Genomic DNA, 23,660 nt, shown 5'->3' with positions numbered 1-23,660 from the left:
TCGTCGGCCGAGGACAGGGACGAAGTTGGATCCAAAGGTCGGGCCGGGGGTGGAGGGGGTTCTGGGGGGGAGATGGATGTCAGGGAACTGCCATCGGAACTAGAGGAGGAGGCGAGGCTCCACAGCGATGCTGGAGAGGGGCCAAGCAGGGAGAGAGGCAGGTCTCCGGCTGGGGAAGAAAATCAGCGCAACACCAGGGATAGAGGGGGGCCGATGGGGGAAGCAGAGAGGAGGCTCCAGGACTCTTCGCAGGAGACCAGTGAGGAGAGCACAGGTCCTCCGCTGCCCACACCCACCCTGCACAGAAGACTTCCGCACAGGGAAAGTAGGCGGCGACTTGGCGTCAAAGAACTTCTTTGCTGGAAGAGGTTCAAGAAACGCCCACTGACGGATTCTGCCAGCGACTGAACAGTCACGGAGTGGATGGCTGTCCAGAGAGAAACGGTTTAACCAGGCAACCTAGCCCAGAGCGGCGGTAACTTATGCACAAGCAACCCCTAAAGCCATTACAATATGCTTCGGGTTACATACGCTTCAGGTTACAGACTCCGCTAACCCAGAAATAGTACCTCAGGTTAAGAACTTTGCTTCAGGATGAGAACAGAAACAGGATGTGTCCAATTCTGGGTGGCACAATTCAAGGAGGATATCGACAAGCTGGGATCACCCACCCACCATCTCTCAGTGTGAGTGCAACAGCTATTGCATGTGGCTTCCTTTCCCTTGTTTGTAAATTTTATTTTAATTTGAAACCTGTGCTTCTTCAATGAAGCACCCAACAGCGTTTCTATAGTTTTTCTGTTCCAGTACAGTACCTCCAACTGTTTCTGTGGCATTTTCAGTGCAGGATCTCCAATCTGAACTTGTTTAGTATGGTACCCATGCTCTATATGGGTTCTGTGTTCAACCAGGCATGGTTTTTAATTATTATTATTCCACTTAGCTGTCTACCTCTATCTGCCTCTCTTTTTTCATGATCTTATTCTTATTAAATTTTCAGATATACATTTCCAAAATAAAATATAAAAACATTACATTCAGCGATTTCCCTTCTTCTACATCCATGGTTCCTTTATACTTCCAAAACATACTGAATATTCTATTTCAACTATCTACTCCCCCCTCCTTTTATATTATCTTAATTTAAATTAATCCTGTTAGCGTTTTCACTTGCTTACAGTTATTTTCCAAATATTACACGAATATTTTCCAACAAACAGCAACCTTCCATTTTAGTTGCCACATAAAGTCTGATATTTTCCACATAAAATGGAGGACTTGCCTTGTGGCTGGTCTGTCATTAGGCTTTCTTGGTCAGTTGCACCATTCAGTAACATTGCAGCATTAAATAACATGCTTGGAGCATAATTCACAAGCTCCTCCACTTGATTCTTGGAGGTCTATTTGCAGTTCAGTGGCATTTAAAAAGAAAATCATGCAAAAGGCCACTTTCCATTTTCAGCTGCATATAGCCTGAAGTTTCAAAAGAAGCAGGACAGTGGAAACTTTTATTAATCAATCCCAGCAGATCAGCAGCTTGTCCTTGGGGAAAATAAACAATGCCCCCTTTTAAAAGCCTAATAATTCTTGCTATAATGTCCGAGAATACTCTGGAGATGAGGATTGGGGAGGGCAGGGAGATCAGCTTCTAACAGAAGAGGGGGACTTATTCACCCCCCCTCACTGTCAGCGTCTCCAGAAGCAGAGAGACAGGGAGACATAGAGCTGCTCAGCTTTGAGATTGTTGCTAGGGAACCAGAAGGAAGCAAGCAACTGGGTGATACATCAATAGAGAGTGGGGGGGAACCCCCTCCCTTTCCCCAATCTTGGAGGTACAAGCTTGTCAGAGAACAAAAGAGATGCAGGGGAGGCAGGACTTCCCGTTGGAACGCTGCTTGCTGCAGAAGGGGAGGGGAGGAGTCAGAGTGAGCTACTCCAATCCTGGCAGAGGGAGGCCAATCTGTGTTCACAACATGATACTGTTTTAAAAAGACCATATACCAGATGCACATTCTTATCGGTGAGCTACCAGGAGGGAGAAGGGAACTCTTGTACTTGACAGCTAGCTCACACTCTATCACTATAATTGCCGGAGGAGCAATTAATCATGTCGACAGGAGCTGAAGGAGGGGCCGCAGACAGAGCTCAGAAGCAAACAGGAGCTGAAGAAGGCCAGGTACAGTTGCTGCTTCAACAGAATGCGGTTCTAAAGACACAAATAGATCAAATCACTGGAGCCTTAAGTCAACAATGGCAAATCCTGGTGGCAGAACAACAAAGAAAGGTGGCACGAACCCCCTAGGCCCCTCTTCCAAGTGGCAGAGTGAGAGGGAGAACCTCAGCACAAGAGATGGTGCTTACTCTTTCTATGAGATGCCTCAAGAACCTGAGCAACCTAGTGATAGAGGAGTTCGGACAGGTAGCAGGATTTAAGTTAAATAAGAGCAAAACCAAAGTATTAGAGAAAAATTTGGACAATGAGGAAAGGAAATTGCTGCAAGAAAAAACAGGCCTAGTTTTAGTGAAAAAAGTTAAATATCTGGGTGTAAATTTGTCGACAAAAAATCTGAACTTATATAAAGATAACTATGAGAAATTATGAAATGAAATCAAGCAAGATCTTGAGACTTGGTCAAATTTAAAATTATCACTAATGGGCCAGATATTGGTGGTTAAGATGAATGTTTTGCCAAAGATGTTGTTTTTGTTTCAAGCCATCCCAATCATTGATAATGTGAAATGTTTTAAAGAATAGCAGAAAGCTTTGTCTAGATTTATCTGGCAGGGGAAAAAACCCAGAATTAAATATAAATTATTAACAGATTCAAAAGAAAGAGGGGGATTTTCCCTGCCAGATTTGAAGGTATATTTTGAAGCCACAGCCCTTTGCTGGGTTAAGGAATGGATACAACTAGATAATGAAGATGTTCTTGACTTGGAGGGATTTTAAAATGTGTTTGGATGGCATGCGTATCTATGGTATGACAATATAAAGGCCCATAATGGTTTTACAAATAACGTTTGGATAAAATACAAAGATCTCTTAGAAAGAAAAACACCCAGATGGCTTTTGCCAATGGAGGCAAAGGCTCAGAAAAAGTCCAATATGGAGACTAATTGGTTGAGATATTCAGATCTATTACTGGAAGATAAAGAAGGATTTGAATTAAGACTATTTGATCAAATCAAAGATAAAATAAATTGGTTACATTACCATCAGATTAACAAATTGTATAAATTAGATTTAAAAAATGGTTTTGCATTGGAAAAATCCAAATTGGAAATGGAGTTGCTAGATTCTAAAGATAAAAAATTTGTCTAAAATGTACAATTTATTGTTGGAGTGGCACACAAAGGATGAACAAGTTAAATCTGTGAAGATAGATTGGGCAAGAGATGTTGGACATAATATAATGTTTGAAAACTGGGAAAGGTTGTGGAAGAAAGGGGTTAAGTTCACTGCATGCACGGTGTTAAAGGAAAATGTCATGAAAATGATGTATAGATGGTACTTAACCCCTGTAAAATTAGCAAAGATTTACCACAGGACTGATAATCTATGTTGGAAATGTAAAGAAAAAGAAGGTACCTTTTATCATACGTGGTGGACCTGTCCCAAGGTCTGGGGAAAGATATACAATGAATTGAAAAAAATGTTGAAATATACATTTATTAAGAAACCAGAAGACTTTCTACTTGGAATAATAGGTTTGTAATTGCCCCAAAAAGATGTTAGATTGTTTTTGTATGCCACAACTGCAGCTAGAATTTTGCTGGCCAAAAACTGGAAATTACAAGAAGTACCAACAGTGGAGGAATAGCAGATAAAGATGATGGATTTTGGGGAGCTAGCCGACCTGACCGGAAGAGTCTGTGACCAGAGGAAGGAGCAGCATCAAGAGGAGTGGAAGAAATTCAAAGACTATCTAGCTAAATATGTTAAGATAATATAAATAGAATTACTTGCGAGTACCAAATAGGCCTAGGATTTGAAAATGTGATGTGTAAAATACTATGTTAAAGTTAAAAATGAAAAGAAAGAAAGAAGTTAATTGACCAGGTAAATTTTATGTGAAAATAGTTTTGGAAAACTGTTACAATGATTTATATGGAAACTCAGCCAGGGGGATTCGAGGAAGTATCCTAACAATGTTAACAAAAGTGGAACTACTATAATTAGGATAAATGTTTGTTGGTTTGTTTTTTGATTTTCCTTTTTCTATCTCTTTGTTATAAATTTGGAAAACTAATAATTTTTTTTAAAAAAAATAAAATAAAACCCAGAGTCTAAAGCAAAGAAGGGGACGAAGGAGGTCACCCTAAAACACGGCTTAAAAGTAAAATTTGCAGAAAGCAGAAAATAAGAATTTTACCTTTAAGGGAAGGTGGAGGATGAACGATGAGATATGGAGAGACGACCAATGGGTGACGCAAGCAAAAATCAAGTTAGTGGAATTTTTCGAGATAAATGGGAAACAAAATACAGATATAAATGTAGTTTGGGATGCAAGTAAAGCATATATGAGGGGTCTTGGAATACAACAAATGGCTAGGCTGAAGAAGATAAAAGACAATATCCAAGAGCTAACTAAACAGATAAGAATTAATGAAAAAGAGTTGATCAAAAATCCAAAAAGTAATGAAATATTACAAAAAATAAAGATATTGCAATCCCATATCTCTAGTATATTAAACAAGGAAGTAGAAAATAAAACTAAATGGGCAAAAAAAGGTATTTTGAGTCCGCCAATAAGCCCGGTAAGTTGTTAGCATGGATGATAAAGGAAAAGGAAACAAAAAGTTATAAATAAAATTTTGGACCAAGGAGAGGAAATAACAGACCCAGTAAAAATAAAAATAAAATTCTTAAACTTTTATAAAGATTTGTATAAACAAGAACAATTAGAGGTTAATAAAATGGAAGAGTATTTACAACAAAATAAATTAGCAAGAATTGAAAAAGAAGTTGAGGCCCTAAACTCCAATATAGAAATAGATGAAATAGCACAAGTAATAAAAAAAATGAAGAGTGGCAAATCGCCAGGTGTTGACGGAATCACACTAATGTACTATAAGAAGCTGGAAGAAGTAATCCTCCCTATATTACAAAGAATAATGAATAATATACTGGGAGGGAAAGATATACCACAATCATGGAAAGAAGCACAGATCACTCTAATCCCGAAACAGGGAGTGGAGTTGACAGACATGAAAAATTATAGACCAATCTCCCTGTTGAATACAGACTATAAAATCTATGCTGGGGTGATGGCTAATAGATTAAAAAAAGACTCTAAACAAAATAATCAGCAGAGACCAGGCGGGCTTCTTATCGGATAGACATATAAAGGACAATACAAGAATAATAATTGACCTGTTGGAATATGTGGAAATGAAACCAAGTAAAAAGATGGCCATGTTATTGGTTGATGCAGAAAAAGCTTTTGATAGAGTATCATGGAATTTCCTATTGGAAACTTTCAAAGATCTGGACATAGGGGAGAAAATAATTAATGGAATTAGGGTGATATATGATAACCAAAAAGCAAAATTGCTAATAAATAACGAGATCACCGAAGAGTTCAGCATCGAAAGGGGGACAAGACAGGGGTGCCCTCTCTCCCCACTTCTTTTTATTGCCACCTTGGAACCACTTTTAATAGCAATAAGAAAGGATAAAAATATAAGAGGAATTAACCTAGGAACTCAATACTACAAAATTAAAGCCTTTGCCGATGATGTAATCGTAGCCACTGAAAACCCAGTGGAAAGTATCCAAAAAACACTTGCACAACTGGAAGAATTTGGGAAGGTCTCTGGGTTCAAAGTGAATAAAGGAAAATCCAAATTATTAACGAAAAACTTGCGTAAGTTGGAACAAGAGGAACTGGAAAATACAACAGGTTTAAAGGTAGCCAATAAGGTAAATTATTTGGGGGTTTGGATCACCAATAAGAATATAAACTTATATAAGGACAATTATGAGAAGAAGTGGAAGGAAATAAAAGAAGAATTAGAGACTTGAGGAAAATTGAATTTGTCCCTGTGGGGGAGAATATCCACAGTTAAAATGATGGTATTGCCAAAGATGATTTTTATGTTCCAAACAATACCTATAATTAGAGGCGTAAAGTGTTTTAAGGAATGGCAGAAAGACCTTGCCAAGTTTATTTGGCAAGGGAAAAAACCACGCATAAAATTTAAGCTACTAACAGAGTTGAAGGAAAAAGGAGGCTTTGCGGTCCCTGACCTTAAACTGTACTTTGAGGCAGCGTGCTGGACATGGATTAAGGACTGGATATTAATCAAAAACACAGAAGTCCTAAATCAAAAGGTTCACAGGATAAATATGAACAGCGATTGGCTAACATATAAGGATTTAGTAGAGGAAACAAGTAGTAATCCGAAAATAAAGGGCCTAAGCGAATTGAAACAGAAGGGAATAACCTGGCTGCAGTACTATCAATTAAAAGCCACCCTTGAAAAGGATAAAAATAGTGGAAGTGAACAGCTGCCAATTAGCTCACACTGACCCTCATTGGCCGAAGCAGTAGAAACTGATGCATCTGATAGAGCCATGGGGGCAGTGCTGCGACAGGAGGACCAAAATGGCAACCTACGCCCTTGTGCTTTTCACTCTAGGAAGTTAATTCCTTTGCAGCAGGACTACACCATATGGGAGAAGGAGCTGCTGGCTATCAGATAATCTTTTGAAGTGTGGAGGCATTTCCTAGAGGGAGTGCAACACCAAGTAGAGGTGTGCACTGATCACCAGAATCTAGAGTATTGGCAAACGATGAGGAGGATCAACCAGTGGCAGATTTGTTGGGTGCAGTTCTTCACTAGGTTCAACATTAGAGTACATTATGTGGCCAGCAGTCAGAATCAGAGGGTGGGTGCCCTTTCTAGGAAGCCGGAATACCAGGAGGGAGATTCAGCTTCAGTGTATCGACACATCTTGAAACCAGAGCAGCTACAGTTAGCAGCTGGTTCAGTCATGGAGGTCTCTGAGTTCCAACAGAAGACACAAGAGGATGTTTTAAGGCAAGTTAGAGGTGCTGCAAGGAAATACTAGTGGCACTGAGAGATTAAGAGAAAAGAATGGCCTACTGTATAGGAGAGAAGCATTTTATGTCCCAGAGGGAGACTTACAAGCTAAGATCCTGTGACGGTGCCATGGCATTTTGGGCAGCATAAAATACTATACCATGTGATGAGTTTTGGTGCCCAAGGTTAAGGGAGGAGGTCAAGGACTATGTCTGAGTCTGTCTCCAAGGAGGAGACAGGGGACTCCCCTGAGAAGGAGGCTAGTTCACCAACACAGGAGCCAGATATATGGAGAAACGTGACTCAAAGAAGTAGGAGGCCCAGGGTTCGCTCTGATTGTTTAGAAATATACAATCGCTTTGAGGTCCTCTCCCCTAGCATGGAAGACGAAGAGCAGACTCCATTTGAGGATCTCTCCCTCATTACAGTCGATCAGGTATATGAAGACGAGCAGCAAAGTCAGTCCTCAGGGAATGTGCAGGCGACCTTGGAACGGACAGCTCACGGAAGAACCCCAATCAGACCTAAGAGGAGGCGTGTAGTGGTGATAGGGGATTCCCTACTGAGGGGAACAGAAGCAGTGATCTGTGGGCCTGACAAGATGTCTCGGGAAGTGTGCTGTCTCCCCGGGGCTAAGATCCAAGATGTAACTGAACGACTGCAAGGAATCATAAAACCCACTGGCAAATACCCCTTCCTCTTGGTTCATGTGGGAACCAATGACACTGCAAGCAATAGCCTCCAGAAGATCAAAAGAGACTACGAGGCTCTGGGCAGGAAATTGAAGCAATTAAATGCACAAATTGTCATCTCATCTGTCCTCCCAGTTGAACGACGTGGCCCAGGGAGAGAGGGAAAAATAGTGGAAGTGAACAGCTGGCTTCGCAAATGGTGTAAACAGGAACGGTTTGAATTCTTAGATCACGGACTGCAGTTTCTTGAAGATGGACTTCTGGCAAGCGATGGGCTGCACCTCACAACGGTTGGGAGGAATGTTTTTGCCAAAAATCTCAGAAACCTCATCAGGAGGGCTTTAAACTGACTAATGTGGAGGAGGGAGACAGTGCTCCTGAAGGTAGGAGTCTATTAATTGATGAAGATGTTCATCCAAATGTCATAGACCAAATGGAGCAAACAGCACGCAGACCTAGTGGTGGGAGGAAAAAATCCTTAAATAAGAGACACGGGGGAATGATTAATGGACTTCAATGTCTGTACACTAATGCGCAAAGCATGGGAAATAAACAAGATGAGCTTGAGCTCTTGGTACAGCAAACTAAATATGACATAATAGGCATCACTGAAACCTGGTGGAATAAGTCCCACGATTGGAATGTAATAATGGAGGGATACAATCTATTTCAGAGAAACAGACCAGACAAGAAAGGAGGAGGAGTGGCGTTATATTTCAGGGATGTGTATACCTGTGAAGAGATCCAAGATTTAGAACCTCAAAGCCAAAGTGAGAGCATTTGGGTCAAAATTAAGGGAGAGAAGAATAACAGTGACCTCATTGTGGGAGTTTACTATAGATCCCCAAGCCAAACGGAGGACATAGATGATGCCTTCCTGGAACAGATGGCCAAGCATGCAAAAGGAAGGGAGATAGTAGCAATGGGGGACTTCAATTACCCGGATATTTGTTGGATGTCAAACTCAGCCAAGAGCATAAGGTCAAACAGATTCCTCACTGGCCTTGCAGACAACTTCATTGTCCAGAAAGTGGAAGAAGCAACAAGAGGAACAGCCATTTTAGATCTGGTCTTAACCAATGTTGAGGACCTGGTTAGTGGGGTAGAAGTGGAAGGATCATTAGGCGCGAGTGATCATGCTCTTCTGAAGTTTACTATACAGCGGAAAGGAGCAGCCAAGCATACTAGGACTCAATTTCTTGACTTTAAGAAAGCCGACTTCATAAAACTTAGGGAAGTGCTGGGTGAGATCCCATGGACAGTAATACTAAAAGGAAAGGGAGTTCATGATGGCTGGGAGTTTCTTAAGAGGGAGATAGTAAAAGCACAACTTCAGGCAATACCAATGAGACGGAAACATGGAAGGTGCCTAAAGAAGCCAGGGTGGCTATCTAAAGAACTTTTAACTGAGTTAAGATTAAAAAAGGATGTGTACAAAAAATGGAAAAGGGGGGAAACAACCAAAGAGGAATTCAAACAAATTGCCAGCACGTGTAGACACAAAGTCAGAAAATCTAAAGCACAGAATGAAAGGCTTGCTAGAGAGGTTAAAAGCAACAAAAAAGGCTTTTATGGGTATGTTCGTAGCAAAAGGAAGAACAAAGAAACAGTGGGGTCACTCAGAGGAGAAGATGGTGAAATGCAAACAGGGGACACAGAAAGGGATTATCAGACACCTCTCCACCAGTTGCATTTTTTCCCGTCTACAACTGTAGCCTGCAAGCCTGGGAAAGGACTGCTGATAGCAGATACCATGTCAACAGATTGTGAAAGAACAGAGGCACCAGTACCTGACACTGACATAATGCATGTGAACCTGATCAAAAGACTGATAACGATTTCAGAAAAGATGTGGTCAGCATTTGCCTAGGTCAGGATGAAACCCCACAGAAGGTAAATGCAGAAATGGGGATGAGTTGTCCAAACCAGCAAGTTCTAAGCCCATATTCTAAATATTCTAAATATTGCTCAAGGGTACCATACTGTACCCAAGGTTTTACAGGAAGATATGCTGCAAAGAATACATGAAGGCCACTTGGGTATAGAAGAATGCTAAGGGAGGGGGTGGGCTGCCCTATACTGGCCAAACATGACTGCACATGTAGAAAGAAGATTGAAAGACTGCTTGGTATTTCAGAAATCTAGGTCAGGTCTGATGAAATAACCTATGATGTAAGCTGTGAGTAATCACCCATGTTAAGCCATTCTTCCTACGGCATGCATACAGTCATATAAACAGATGCTTGGAAATTTGTTTCAAGATTTGGGAACAAAACTTTTAGCCCAAGGTATCCACAATCTAACCAATGGCCCATTGGTTTCAAAGTTTATGAGAAAAGGGCTATCCTGTTTTTTTTAAAGGAATTTTATGTTAGCATCGTGTCATTTCTCAGCATAGCCACACTATAAATTCATATTGGAGAGCGGTTATTGGTTTGTTTGTGCTTTATTATGTCTTTTGTGTTCTTTTGTATTTTTATATTGTGAACTGCCCTGTGATCTTTGGATGAAAATGAAGGGTGGAGGAGGAGTTACAGTGAGCAGCAGTTCTACTTAGCTGATTATAGCCTCTGGGAGTTTGTGAACAGGACTTGTAAACAGGGAGATTTGCAAGGGTGTTTTGAGGAGGAAGTCAAGAATGCTATCTCATGGTGTACATAGGACCAAAAGACATGGACAGCAAGGAAACTGCTGCAATGACCTGCAACACCTGAGCAAAGTAACTCTTCCTGCCTGAAAGGGTATGAAACTACACCTGCAGTAAGTGCAAGCTGGAAGCGTTGCTGGAAGAGAAGATACAGCAATCTGAGGCCTGCTTATCCACATTTGAGTTATTGGGCAAGATGAGTAGATTGTCCTGGTACAACAGCACAGGTGAGATACCCTTAGGGAGAAGAAAGATTGCCCACTGCAAGAGACAAACCCCTGAAGAAATACGACACAAAAGCAGGACTGTCAGGAACCATGCTGTGTCACTGCAGCTACAAAATTGACCCCCTGTCCTCACCTTGGAGGGCTAGAGGGGTAAGGACATCAGCTGCAGACCTCAGAATACACTGACATGGCTGTGGGAAGGTACAGTGTATAGAATGATTCCTGCCACTCCCCAGAAGAGGTGTGGTGGTAGTGGGGGACTCCCTAATGATGGGGACAGAAGCAGTAGTGTGCAGAGGTAGCAGGATGTCCCAGGAGGTGTGCTGCCTTCCAGGTGCAAATATTCATGATAAGACAGAGAGGTTGCCAAGTCTTATAAAGCCCACTGACCAAAACACCTTTCTTCTGATTCATGTGGGTACAAACAGTGCTGCTAGACACAGCCTTTGACTTATGAGACTATGAGACTCTGGGCAGGAGACTGAAGGGCCTTGGGGCACAGGTAGTTTTTTTCATCACTCATTCCTGTTGAAGGTCATGGCCAAGAAAGAGAGAGGAAGATACTGGAAGTAAACCGCTGGCTTCTGGGGCCATGGCCTGTGCTTCTTAATTCCACAGTTGGTCTGTGAGCACTTAGAAAAGAATGCTGTGATTACTAGGCCTCAGCATGGGCTTCTCAAAAACAAATCATGCCAGATAATTCATCTTCCCTTTTTTGATAGAGTTACAAGCTTAGTTGATTCAGCAGAATGCTATGGATGTAGTGTATCTTGATTTCAGAAAGCCTTTCGACAAAGTCCCCCATGATTTTCTTGTGGAGAAGCAGGTAAGATATGGGCTGGATGAGGTAACTGTCAGGTGGATTTGTAGCTATTTGACTGAACTCAAAGTGTTAAGTTGTGGGCGAACATATCAGACGACACAGCGATTCTTCCAAAGCAGCTCATTATTTGTAAGCTGGAACAGAACTGAACTGAGGAGCTCGGTCAGCCTGCTTATATAGAGCTCCACTAGAATGCAACAGTAACCATTTTCTATAACTAGCCAATCACTGAACGTCACTTTCAATCCTTCATTTGCATAACTATCTACAGTATCCCCCTGCTGGCCCAGGGTGAGAACTTCAGTACATAACACCCCTCCCCACCGAGATAAGGCGTTAGTTACAATCGTAATGGTTTCCTTATATACAGCACTACACGTAATGGTTCAATTAGGCACAAAAGCATATCGGTTACATTTCACATACTTAGACCAACAGTGATACATGTCCAACAACACAGTCCTTTAAATAAGTTGGGTGCTTGGAAACTCTGCCAGACCGCCAGGAACTGGTAGCCAAGTGCGGGGGGTGGGGCCCACACAATTCTTGCTGAGGCTGTGGTGCGACCCTAGGTGGCGTTGAAACCAAGTCCCCTGGATCCGCTGCTGTGGGTGAAATCTCCGTAAGTGGAGTTGGTGGAATATCAGGCACGGCAGTGGTCTGAGTCTGTGGTAAGTCTGGCAGACCCTCTGAAGCAGCTTGGTTTGGCTCCAGGCCGGCAGTTTGCGAGAGAGGTGTAGGTGGAGCCTCACCATCTGTAAGTGTCTGTTCCGGAGCCACGAGCGCAGCTGGGGGCACCACGGTAGTGTCCAAGTCCCCAACCCTGCGCCTAAGCTGGTCTATGTGCTGGCGCCACAAGCGTCCGTCTTCGAGTGCCACCTGGTACGAGCGAGGTCCAGTGACTCCCACTACTGTGGCTGGCACCCAAGGAATGTCCCCCACAAAGTTCCGGGCAAAGACCTGGCTTCCGGGAACAAATGACCGTGGTACATTGGCACAGCCTGGGGGTTCAGCCACGGCAAAGTCTGGGTGCAGCCGGTCGAACGGGGACCTGAGGCGGCGGCCCATAAGCAGTTCATCAGGACTCCGCCCTGTGGCCGCATGAGGGGTGATGTGTTGTATGAACCAGTATTTGGTGTCCCGCTCATGCCAGTCTCCCCGGTCCAGGCGCGCCAGTGCCTCTTTTGCCGAGCACACCATTCTCTCTGCTTGCCCGTTGCTGGATGGATGAAATGGTGCCGTTAGGGCATGGCGGATGCCCAGTCCCAAAAGATACCGCTCAAAAGTGCCTCACGTGAACTGCGGTCTGTTGTCAGAGACAAGGACCGCAAAGAGGCCTCGCAGCACCCGGATGACGGCCTTGGTAGTGGTGGAGGGCATCAGGGCCACCTCCAGCCATTTGGAATAGGCGTCCACCACTACCATAAAGGTCCGGCCGTGAAAGGGGCCGGCCAGATCGATGTGCGCCCTCGACCAGGGTGTCTTGGGCGTCTCCCAGGTGTGTCCCTTAGCTGCCGGTGGCGCAGGCCTCGATTCTTGGCACGTTAGACATTTGGCATCGTCCATGTTAGGCCACCAGACGTAACACCGAGCCAATGTCTTCATTTTGACGATTCCCGGGTGGCCAACGTGCAGAGCCTCCAGGACACGTTGATGGAGTCTTTGGGGAATCACGACACAGTCTCCCCACAGCAGACAGCCGTGATGAGCTGAGAGTTCATGTCATCTGGTTGCGAAGGGCTGGAACTCCGATGCAAAAGGCCCTTGTGGCCACCCCCTCCACACCCAGTTGAGCACACGGCTGATGGTGCGATCCTGGGCAGATGCGGAGGCCACAGTAGAAGCCGATACAGGAAACTGCCGGAAGATCCTCAATCAGGAGGAACGATGAAGCAGGAACCGGGTCTTCCACAAACGCTGGAAGAGGGCAACGGCTGAGGGCGTCGGCATGGCCCATCAATTTCCCCGGGCGATGGACGAGCCGGTAGTGGTAGGCAGCCAGGAAAACAGTCCATCGCAGCATGCGCGGCGAGAGGACCGGTGGAGTTGGTCGATCACCGGCGAGGAGGCCCAGGAGCGGCTTGTGGTCGGTGATGAGGTCGAAAGTCCTACCGTAGAGGTATTCATGGAACCTCTTCACTCCAGCCACAAGTGCCAGTGCCTCCTTGTTGAGCTGGCTGTAATTCCATTCCGTTGGAGATAGCGTCCTGGAAAAGTAGGCGAGTGGTGCTTCTCTTCTGTCTGGAAAACGGTGACTAAGGACAGCGCCAATGCCAAAAGGTGAGGCGTCGCAGGCAAGGACCAGCGGCCTGGCTTCACTGTCCTGTACCAGCACACTGTCCGATGAAAGGAAAGCCTTGACCGTGTTGAAGGCGGCCGTCTCCCGATGACCCCAGGACCAAGGTGTCTTTGTGCTGAGGAGTCGGTGAAGAGGCTCAGCCACCGTGGCTTTGTGGGGCAGGAACATGTTATAAAAGTTCAGCAGTCCCAAGAATGCCTGCAACTAAGTCTTGTCCTTTGGGATGGGGGCCTGCTGGATAGCGCGGATCTTGGATGTGGTCGGGTGAAGGCCGGAGGCGTCGACAAGATAGCCCAGGAACTCCACCTGTGGAACGGCGATCTGGCACTTCTCCCTCTTTACCTTGAGCCCGGCCTCCTGGAACCTGGTCAGCAAGGTGCGGAGGCGTTCGAACAGCTGCTGGTGTGAGTCTGCGGACACCAAGACGTCATCAAAATACGGTACCACGCCCGGAAGCCCTTGCAGGAGACGCTCCATAAGGCTTTGGAAGATGCCAGGAGCCACACTCACCCCGAACTGCAAATGGCAGTCGAGTTGCCTTTTGGACACTCTGGGTACCAGTCTTTTGATGGTGCTCCAAGACACGATGGACAGGGCAGACCCGGTATCGATCTCCATGTCACATGGAGCTCCTTCAATGAGCACCCTGACGTTCAGCTTGCGTCGCGTAGGCGAGTCGGTTTGGCCAATCATGGTTCCAGACAGGCAGCGGCAGTTGGTGAGAGCGAAACAGCTTTCCTTGGCAGACTGGAGTGAAGACTTGGACTTGCGAGTCGGTGAAGGGGGGGTGTCAGATGGAGCCGATCAGCAGACCTTAGCGATGTGGCCCCTTCTGGAACACACCCAACAGGTGGCGTCTCTGAATCGACACTTGGCATGGGAATGGTTGCCTCCGCAGCTGGCACATTCCAGTTGGCCCTTGGACTTCTGTTGGAACTTCCTGCGCTCCCGCTTTGTCTGGTGCACGTCATCGTCTTCACTGGAGGATGCCTCATCACTGCTGGCCTCTTCGTGATGCACTGGAACTGGCTTCCTAGCAAGACGCGGGCTGCTGGCCTTGCGGATCTCCTGGGCAGCTTCCGAGTGTTCAGCAGCTTCCGAGGCCACGGCCTCCTCAATGGCTTTCTGCAGCGTGAGGTCTGGCTTGGCGAGGAGACGCCGTTGCAGATGGATGTCCCGGACCCCGCAGACGATTCGATCAATCAGGGCATCGTCTAAGTCTCGGAACTCGCAGTGCATTGCAGCCTGTCGCAGGGTGGTGGTGTAGTTGTCGATTGACTCCCCCTCTGCCTGATTCCGGTGGTAAAACGCATGGCGGGCAGCAATCTTGGACGGCTTTGGCGCGTAGTGGTTGTGAAGCTTATCTTGGATCGTGTCCCATGGTGTTGCCTGGACTGCTTCAGGCGCAACCAATGCTTGGGCCGTCTCAAACACTTCAGGCCCACAGAGGCTGAGGAATAGGCCCTGCTTCTGTTCCTTTGATACTGCTGTCAGCTCGTTGGCTTGGAGGTAACAGTCGAACCGAGCGAACCAGAGGCTGGCGCAAATGGCGGTAGAGGCACAAGTGAAGCCATGATTCCAATGCTGGCGTGAAGGGCGATGGATGGAACACAGTGCCCTAGCTAGAACAGTCAGCTCTGAATTGGTTCTGTCCAGTGATTTCGCTCAGTGATTTCACTCAGTGATTCAGCTCAGTTCAGAGGATGGCTGCATCTGGCTGTGCTCTGATGTCCATCGATCCCATCCTCGTCACCAGTGTTAAGTTGTGGGCGAACATATCAGACGACACAGCGATTCTTCCAAAACAGCTCTTTATTTGTAAGCTGGAACAGAACTGAACTGAGGAGCTCAGTCAGCCTGCTTACATAGAGCTCCACCAGAATGCAACTGTAACCATTTTCTGTAACTAGCCAATCACTGAACGTTACTTTCAATCCTTCATTTGCATACAAACTATGCAATCACTGAACGTCACTTTCGATCCTTCATTTGCATAACTATGTACGGTATCCTCCTGCTGGCCCAGGGTGAGAACTTCAGTACATAACACAAAGAGTACTCATTAACGGTTCTTAATTATCCTGTAAGAAAATGGCAAACTGGGTGCCACAGAGTTCTGTCCTGGGCCTGTTGTTGTGCAACATCTTTAGAAATGATTTGGATGAAGGAATTGAGGAGATGCTCATCCAATTTGCAGATGACACCAAACTGGGAGGAGTAGCTAATGACACAGAAGCCAGAATCAGAATTAAAAATGACCTTAACAGCAAATGAATTTCAATAGGGACAAATGTAAGGTTCTGCACTTAATGACTGTGGTGCAGAATGACCTTAACAGATTGGAGAACTGGGCCCAAACGAACAAAATGAATGCCAACCCAAGTAGGGGTTGTGGGGACACTCCACCCCAACTTTCCCATCTTACCAGAAATGTCGGAAGAAGGGCTTCCAGTCACCAGGAGGCTTCAAAATGCCTTGAACTATACATGCTTACCATCCCCTTTCAGATTGTTGCCGTGCAATGAGTAGGATTGGTGTGTGGATCCTCACCTCTCCCCTGCAAGTGTTAGCATTCCCTGTCCCCTCATGATGCTAGGGCTATACTAGTCTGATTTACTCTGCTTCTTGAATGCTGTTACTAAACTGCCTGTCGTATATATTAACACCCTGGGACTGTCCTCCCCACTTGGGGTGTGGTTGGTTGGGTTTTATCTTCTAGGTATACTTACCCCATCAAACCTCCACCTCTTCCCCATACCATTTTGACCCAGGAGTCCTGGCCCAAGGATGACTTGTTATCGAGGGGATGTCACCCCTCTATTGGGGAGGCTAGTATGGGGTCTGGGATTTCCACTATTGAAGGGCTAGGGAGGAATGGCGGTGGGGCTAAATATCTCTATCGGCGAAGGGTTTCAAGATGCAGTGATCCTCGAACCCCTTCCAATCTACGCCCCATCCCAAGGGATGAGGGTAGGGAGAGCAAGGATTATGCACCTCCATCATTGGTCCTGTGCAATGCCAGGTCCATAGGCAACAAAACCGCCACCATGCGTGACTTTTTTGTCTCGCAGGGGACTGACCTGGCTTGCGTGACGGAGACCTGGGTACGGGAAGGCGAAGTAGTCTCCCTACATGAGATAACACCCCCAGGTTTCTCTGTCCTCCATCAATCGTGGACTGTGGCTTGGGGGGGAGGAGTAGTGTTGTTAATCCGGGAGGATTGCTCTTTCAGAGCTCTGCCATCACCGGCGATCTCTGGCATTGAATGTGTTGGTCTCATGTGGGGCACCAAGGAGAGCTTGGCTGTCTGGCTGGTGTACCGACCACCCAGCACACCGGCAGCCACCCTGTCAGACCTGCTGGAGGTGGTGGCGGGCTGGGCCTTGGAGTTCCCAAACCTGCTGGTTTGGGGAGACTTCAATGTCCATGCCGATGCCGCTCCCTCCTCACAGGCTCTGGACCTACTGACTTCCATGGCAACACTAGGGCTCTCCCAGTTTGTTTTGGGCGTCACTCATCAAGCAGGCCACACGCTGGATCTGATCTTTGGGGCTGGCATAGATGTGATCATGCTTCCCCCTGTGGAAGTGCCATGGTCTGATCACTACGCTCTGAAAGCCAAGACTGACTTCCCGCTCCTCCCCTGCTCGGGTGGCGAACCTATTTGGGCTCGTCGGCGAAAACAGATGGATCCTGATAGATTCCGACAAGACTTGAGGGACCCTGCTCCTCCTGGTGACTCATTAGATGACCTTGTTGAGGACTGGAATAACCGGCTCTTGGCAGCCATTGATAAGATCGCGCCTAAGCGCCCTCTGCGACCCCGTCGAAACCAGGCCCCTTGGTTTACTGAGGAGCTCCGGAAAATGAAGCGGGATCTCAGACGGCTAGAGCGGGTATGGCGACGGACTCGTGATGGAGCCTCAAGAACATCTTATAGGATGCTTATGAAAGCCTATGAGATGGCTTTGAAAGCTGCTAAGAAATCTTACTTTGCAGCTTCCATTGCATCCGCTAGCTCTCGCCCGGCACAACTTTTTAGAATAATTAGGTCAATAACGTCCTTAGGAGGACAACCAAATTTAAGCACAAATTCGACCCACAGCTGTGAGGCATTCACGAGCTTTTTTGCGGAGAAAGTCCTGTTGCTCCGCCGTGACCTCCCTGCCAATTTAGATACAGTTACTGAACTGGAGGCCCCTCGACTGACTTCAGGTCCAGTGTTGGACCATTTCGATCGGATACTCCCTGCTGATGTGGATAGATTCCTCCAAGTTGGTAGGCCCACCACCTGCCTCCTTGATCCGTGCCCATCTTGGCTGATTAGGGAGTGTCCAGATGTTGCGCGGACCCCCCTGGTTGAAATTATCAATTTGTCCCTTGACACAGGGACATTCCCAGGGGAACTGAAGGAAGCAGTAGTGTGTCCACTCTTAAAGAAAACTTCATTAGATCCCTTAGACCTATCCAATTACCGCCCAGTTTCAAATCTTCCATATCTGGGTAAGGTAATTAAGAGAGCGGTTGCTGAACAGCTTGGTAGGTTTCTGGAGGAAACATCGGCTTTAGATCCATTTCAGTCCGGTTTCCATCCTGGTTTTGTGACCGAGATGGCTCTGGTTGCCCTAACAGATGATCTCCGTAGACAACTGGATTGAGGCGGGTCAGGACTGCTGATCCTTTTAGATTTGTCAGCGGCTTTTGACATGGTTGATCATGATCTTCTGGACCACCGCCTCGCAGACGTGGGGATACAGGGCATAGCCCGTAACTGGCTGTGCTCTTTTATCTCTGGTCGGGGACAGAGGGTGGCACTAGGGAGGGAAATGTCGTCGTGCCATTCCTTGGTGTGTGGAGTGCTGCAGGACGCAATTCTCTCCCCGATGCACTTGGGCAAAAAAAATGAGAGGCACAAATACAAGATGGGTGACACCTGGCTTGAGAGCAGTACATGTGAAAAGGATCTAGGAGTCTTGGTTGACCACAAACTTGACATGAGCCAACAGTGTGACGCAGCAGCTAAAAAAGCCAATGCAATTCTGGGCTGCATCAATAGGAGTATAGCATCTAGATCAAGGGAAGTAATAGTGCCACTGTATTCTGCTCTGGTCAGACCTCACCTGGAGTACTGTGTCCAGTTCTGGGCACCACAGTTCAAGAAGGACACTGACAAACTGGAACGTGTCCAGAGGAGGGCAACCAAAATGGTCAAAGGCCTGGAAACGATGCCTTATGAAGAACGGCTAAGGGAACTGGGCATGTTTAGCCTGGAGAAGAGGAGGTTAAGGGGTGATATGATAGCCATGTTCAAATATATAAAAGGATGTCACATAGAGGAGGGAGAAAGGTTGTTTTCTGCTGCTCCAGAGAAGCGGACACGGAGCAATGGATCCAAACTACAAGAAAGAAGATTCCACCTAAACATTAGGAAGAACTTCCTGACAGTAAGAGCTGTTCGACAGTGGAATTTGCTGCCAAGGAGTGTGGTGGAGTCTCCTTCTTTGGAGGTCTTTAAGCAGAGGCTTGACAACCATATGTCAGGAGTGCTCTGATGGTGTTTCCTGCTTGGCAGGGGGTTGGACTCGATGGCCCTTGTGGTCTCTTCCAACTCTATGATTCTATGATTCTATGATTCTATGATTCTATGCTTTTTAACATCTTTATGCGCCCCCTTGCCCAGATTATCCGGAGCTTTGGGCTGGGCTGTCACCAGTATGCTGATGACACTCAGCTCTATCTGCTGATGGATGGCCACACCGACTCGGCCCCAAACACACTGACCAGATGCTTGGAGGCTGTGGCTAGATGGTTTCGTGGGAGCCGATTGAAACTAAATCCTTCAAAGACAGAGGTCCTATGGCTGGGTCGGGATGGCATGGGGGTGAGGGACCAACTCCCTTCTCTTGCGGGGGCCCAGTTAGTGCCATTGCCTTCCGTTAAGAGTTTGGGTGTAATCCTTGACGCCTCCCTTTCCATGGAGGTGCAAGTTACAGCAACAGCCAAGGCGACATTTTTCCACCTTCGCTGCACTAAGCAGTTGGTCCCTTACCTTTCCCGCCCCGACCTGGCCACAGTGATCCATGCGATGGTCATCTCCAGGCTTGACTACTGTAATTCGCTCTACACGGGGCTGCCCTTGAAGCTGTCCCAGAAACTCCAGCGGGTGCAGAATGCTGCAGCGAGGATCCTCACGGGGTCTCTGCCATGGGAGCATATTCACCCAGTGCTTTTCAAACTGCACTGGCTCCCGGTAGAGTACAGGGTCAGATTTAAGGTGCTGCTTTTGACCTTTAAAGCCCTTCACGGCCTAGGACCCTCCTACCTACGAGACCGCCTCTCCCGGTATGCCCCACGGAGAGCCTCAAGGTCCATAAATAGCAACACCCTAGTGGTCCCGGGCCCTAAGGAAGTTAGATTGGCTTCAACCAGAGCCAGGGCCTTTTCAACTCTGGCTCTGGCCTGGTGGAATGCTCTGCCTCATGAGACCAGGGCCCTGCAGGATCTGATTTCTTTCTGCAGGGCCTGTAAGAGAGAGTTGTTCCGCCTGGCCTTTGGCTTGGAGCCAATTTGATTCCCTCCCTCTCTTTCTTTTTCTTTCCTTCTCCTCCTGCGTTGAGGCTACATTTTATTTTAATGTTGTAATATTTTAATGTTGTATTTTAATTTTGTTTTTAAGTTGTAATCATTCAACTTGTTTTTATTATTGCTTGTAAGCCGCTCTGAGCCCGGCCTTGGCTGGGGAGGGCGGGGTATAAATAAAAAATGATGATGATGATGATGATGATGATGATTATATTAATATTTTATTTTTAAAATAATTTATTAGAAGAATTTCATTTATAAAAAGTGTGGTTAAAATAAAAATAAAAAGAAGAAAAAATGTTTGTTAGGAATATGTTTGCTTGTGTTCCTATTCCAGCTATTATAATTTGATCCCTCATGTCCAGCAGTTGACACAATTGCCTCTTCTGGCAGGGCTGGTGTCCCCCAGAAGGAGCAGGTGCACAGCTGGAGAGTACTCCCCGAACTATCATTGTGGCCTCAATGGCTAGAGACACCTCTGTGCAGCATCAGGTGGTGCACCAACTGTAGCCACTTCTGAACAGAGATAGCCAGGCCAAGGCCCCTCATCCTCTGGTAGCCTCCAGGTTAGACTACATTGTAATGTGCTATATGTGGATCCACCCTTGAAAACTATCTGTGAATTGCAGCTAATACAAAAAGTGCTAATGAGGCAGCAGTTGAACACATGCAACAAGGACTTTACATTAGCTACATTGGTTGCCAATGTGTTCCCGACTCTATTCAGGGTGCTTACATTTATTACCTTATTTAGATATAAAAATTTATATATAAACATCTTGGTTGACTTCCTCTAGTCCCTCCCTTCTGAGTTTCCTTGTAGTTAAAAGTAACAGCTTTCCAATATCATTATTAAACTAAAACAATTTCCAATTATAGTCCATCTTATTCACTTTTCTTAATATTCTAAATCCCATTTACTTAATTATAACTTAGTTTAATCCTAGATCTATTTGTTTCTTTCAAGTAATTTATAATTTTTTATATTACAATATTTATTCAAATAGTCAGTAAATTTCCTCCAGTCCTCTTGAAACTCCTCTTCTTTCTGGTCGCGGATTCTTCCAGTCGGGTCAGCCAGCTCCGAAAAGTCCATCATCTTCGTCTGCCAATCTTCCACTGTTGGTAGTTCTTGTGTTTTCCAATTTTTAGCAAGTAATATTCAGGCAGCCATTGTGGCATACAAAAATAATTTAACATCTTTCTTGGGCTATTCCAAACCTCGTAAATCCAAACTGTCTTCTGCAGGGATTAAGAAAATCAGAAAAGTAGGTCCCCCCCTTCCCCCTGCTAGAAGGGGGAATCCAAAGGTTAACTTAAAAGTCTTTTAAAAGTCGTATTTTATAGATTGCGGCTTTGGCTACTGTGGCTGTTTTCTCTTTTAATCAGAGGAAGGGATTGACCTCCATTTTTAAATCCCTATCCTTTCCAAATAGATATCCAAATTGTTAATTTTTACTCACTCTTTTCCAATCGAAGTTATTTGGAGGAATTGGCCACTCACGATCGCCAGACTTGGAGCTTTGTGCGATGAAGGAAGCGAGTCTATTCCCAAGTGCCTCCGTCTCCAACCCCACTCGCTCTCGGAGCTCTTTTCAAGAGCTTACCGGGGAGCGGGGGAGTCGCTCCAGGCACCAGCAGGAAGACTAGCTCCTCGGAATGCTGAATCCGAGGTTATTTATGGGGTACCGCATCGTTCTAGCGGTTTCTCCCCACCTTCAAAGCACTGGTGCCCTTTCAAGCGAAAGAGCTCTCGTCCACCAGAATGGGCGGCCAATCAGAAGTACATTTATTACCTATTAAGGCACAGAAACAAAAACGGGTTTATGTGGTGTTTCTAGTGATCAGCATGGGTAATTGGGAGGGCGCCACAGTTTAGGGTAGGTATCCTTGGGCCTAGGGGCCAAATACAGACCACTCTACCCAGCCCTTGGGATTCTCTTCAAGTCACACCTGTCACTGGCTCTGGTTTGCACCTTCCTTGAATGCCTTTGCTTTGTTGGATTGTGTCTTTGAACTGTAATAATGCCTCTTGAGTGCGAGGATGAAGAAATGTGGTTCATGTGTAGAAACTCCTTGACTTTAGTGTGGCTGAAGTGCTGTCTACTATTCAAATGCAAACTTCACATCCCCTGTTCCACCCCTTTTGCTCTTCTTTGTCACTGTTGTACAGTCTCTGGAAGATACTCTGTGACAGAAAGCAGCTGTTAGGTTCAAAAACTTTCTCCACCTGTCACCTAGGACTTGGTGTTGACTCATTGCAGGCTTTTATGCTTTTCTTTCTTCCCAACATCATAATTCTTTATTGAAATTCATAAAAACAAAAACAATCTTAAATAAATAAAAAACCAATCTTGTGTAAGTAATCTTATACAAATTTGCAAATATAGGTTGATTCAATCTTATACAGTCTCTTTCGTCCTACGTTCTTAGAAATGTAATAGACTTCCCATCCATCAACTCCCAATGTATTTAACAATTCTGATATCGAGTGTACTTATAATTATTACCTTAATCTTTCTATATTTTCTAATACTTTCTTACAAAATATTGTACCAATTTTCCTTATTTCTTTATTATTAATTTACACAGGGGTCATTCAAACGCTGCCATAGATGTCATACCACCATTGTGGTTTTGTAAATATCTCTCAAACATATCCCATTTTTGAATAAATGATTGTTTTGTATTACCTCTCAGTCAATTGTGCCATTTCTGCATATTCTAGTAATTTATTCTGCCATTTTGCTAGTGTTGGAACCTTTCCCCCTTTCCAGTTCATTGCACTTAACATTTGGGTGGCGGCTGTTGCGTATAGGAAAATTTCTTTTACATTTTTCGGTATCTCTCTGCCTAAAATTCCAAGCAAGAAAGCTTCTGAGTGTTTTTTTAAAGAATGTTAATTTAAAGATCTTTCTCATCTCATCATAAATGAGATTCCAAAACTCTTTAATTTTCCCGCATGTCCACCACATATGATACATATTTCCTTCACTTTCCCGCACCACCACCATTTGTCCGAGACAAATGTTTAGAGGGCTCAGTGGCGAAACCGGATTTTTTGTCTTGTTTAAATGTCTCAAAGAGTTGGTGATACTGTAGCCATCCCGAGAGCTGATCTTTCATTTCATCATAGTTCTTAAGCTTTAATTGATTACCTTCCTCTAGTAATAAAGAGTTATACGTCAACCAGCTTCATTTTATATTCATTTTATATTCTTCTTCTTAGCAACCTTTAACAAAGGAGATATCCATCTTGGGGCTTGGGGTTCCAACAAGCCTTTATATTTTGCCCAAACCTTATACAACACATTTCTTACTATATGGTTTATAAAGCCTTTAT

General features: G+C 45.3%; 1 protein-coding gene across 1 annotated transcript in view; it reads right to left on the bottom strand.

Annotated features, from left to right (window-relative positions):
* Positions 1 to 23,660, bottom strand: part of FAR2 (fatty acyl-CoA reductase 2) — a 114,693-nt gene that overhangs the window by 74,572 nt on the left and 16,461 nt on the right. The window lies entirely within an intron of this gene.

This window comes from Podarcis filfolensis (genome assembly GCF_964270895.1).
Source record: "Podarcis filfolensis genome assembly, chromosome: 5".
Lineage (NCBI taxonomy): Eukaryota > Metazoa > Chordata > Lepidosauria > Squamata > Lacertidae > Podarcis > Podarcis filfolensis.
This window is presented reverse-complemented; position numbering and strand designations above follow the sequence as displayed.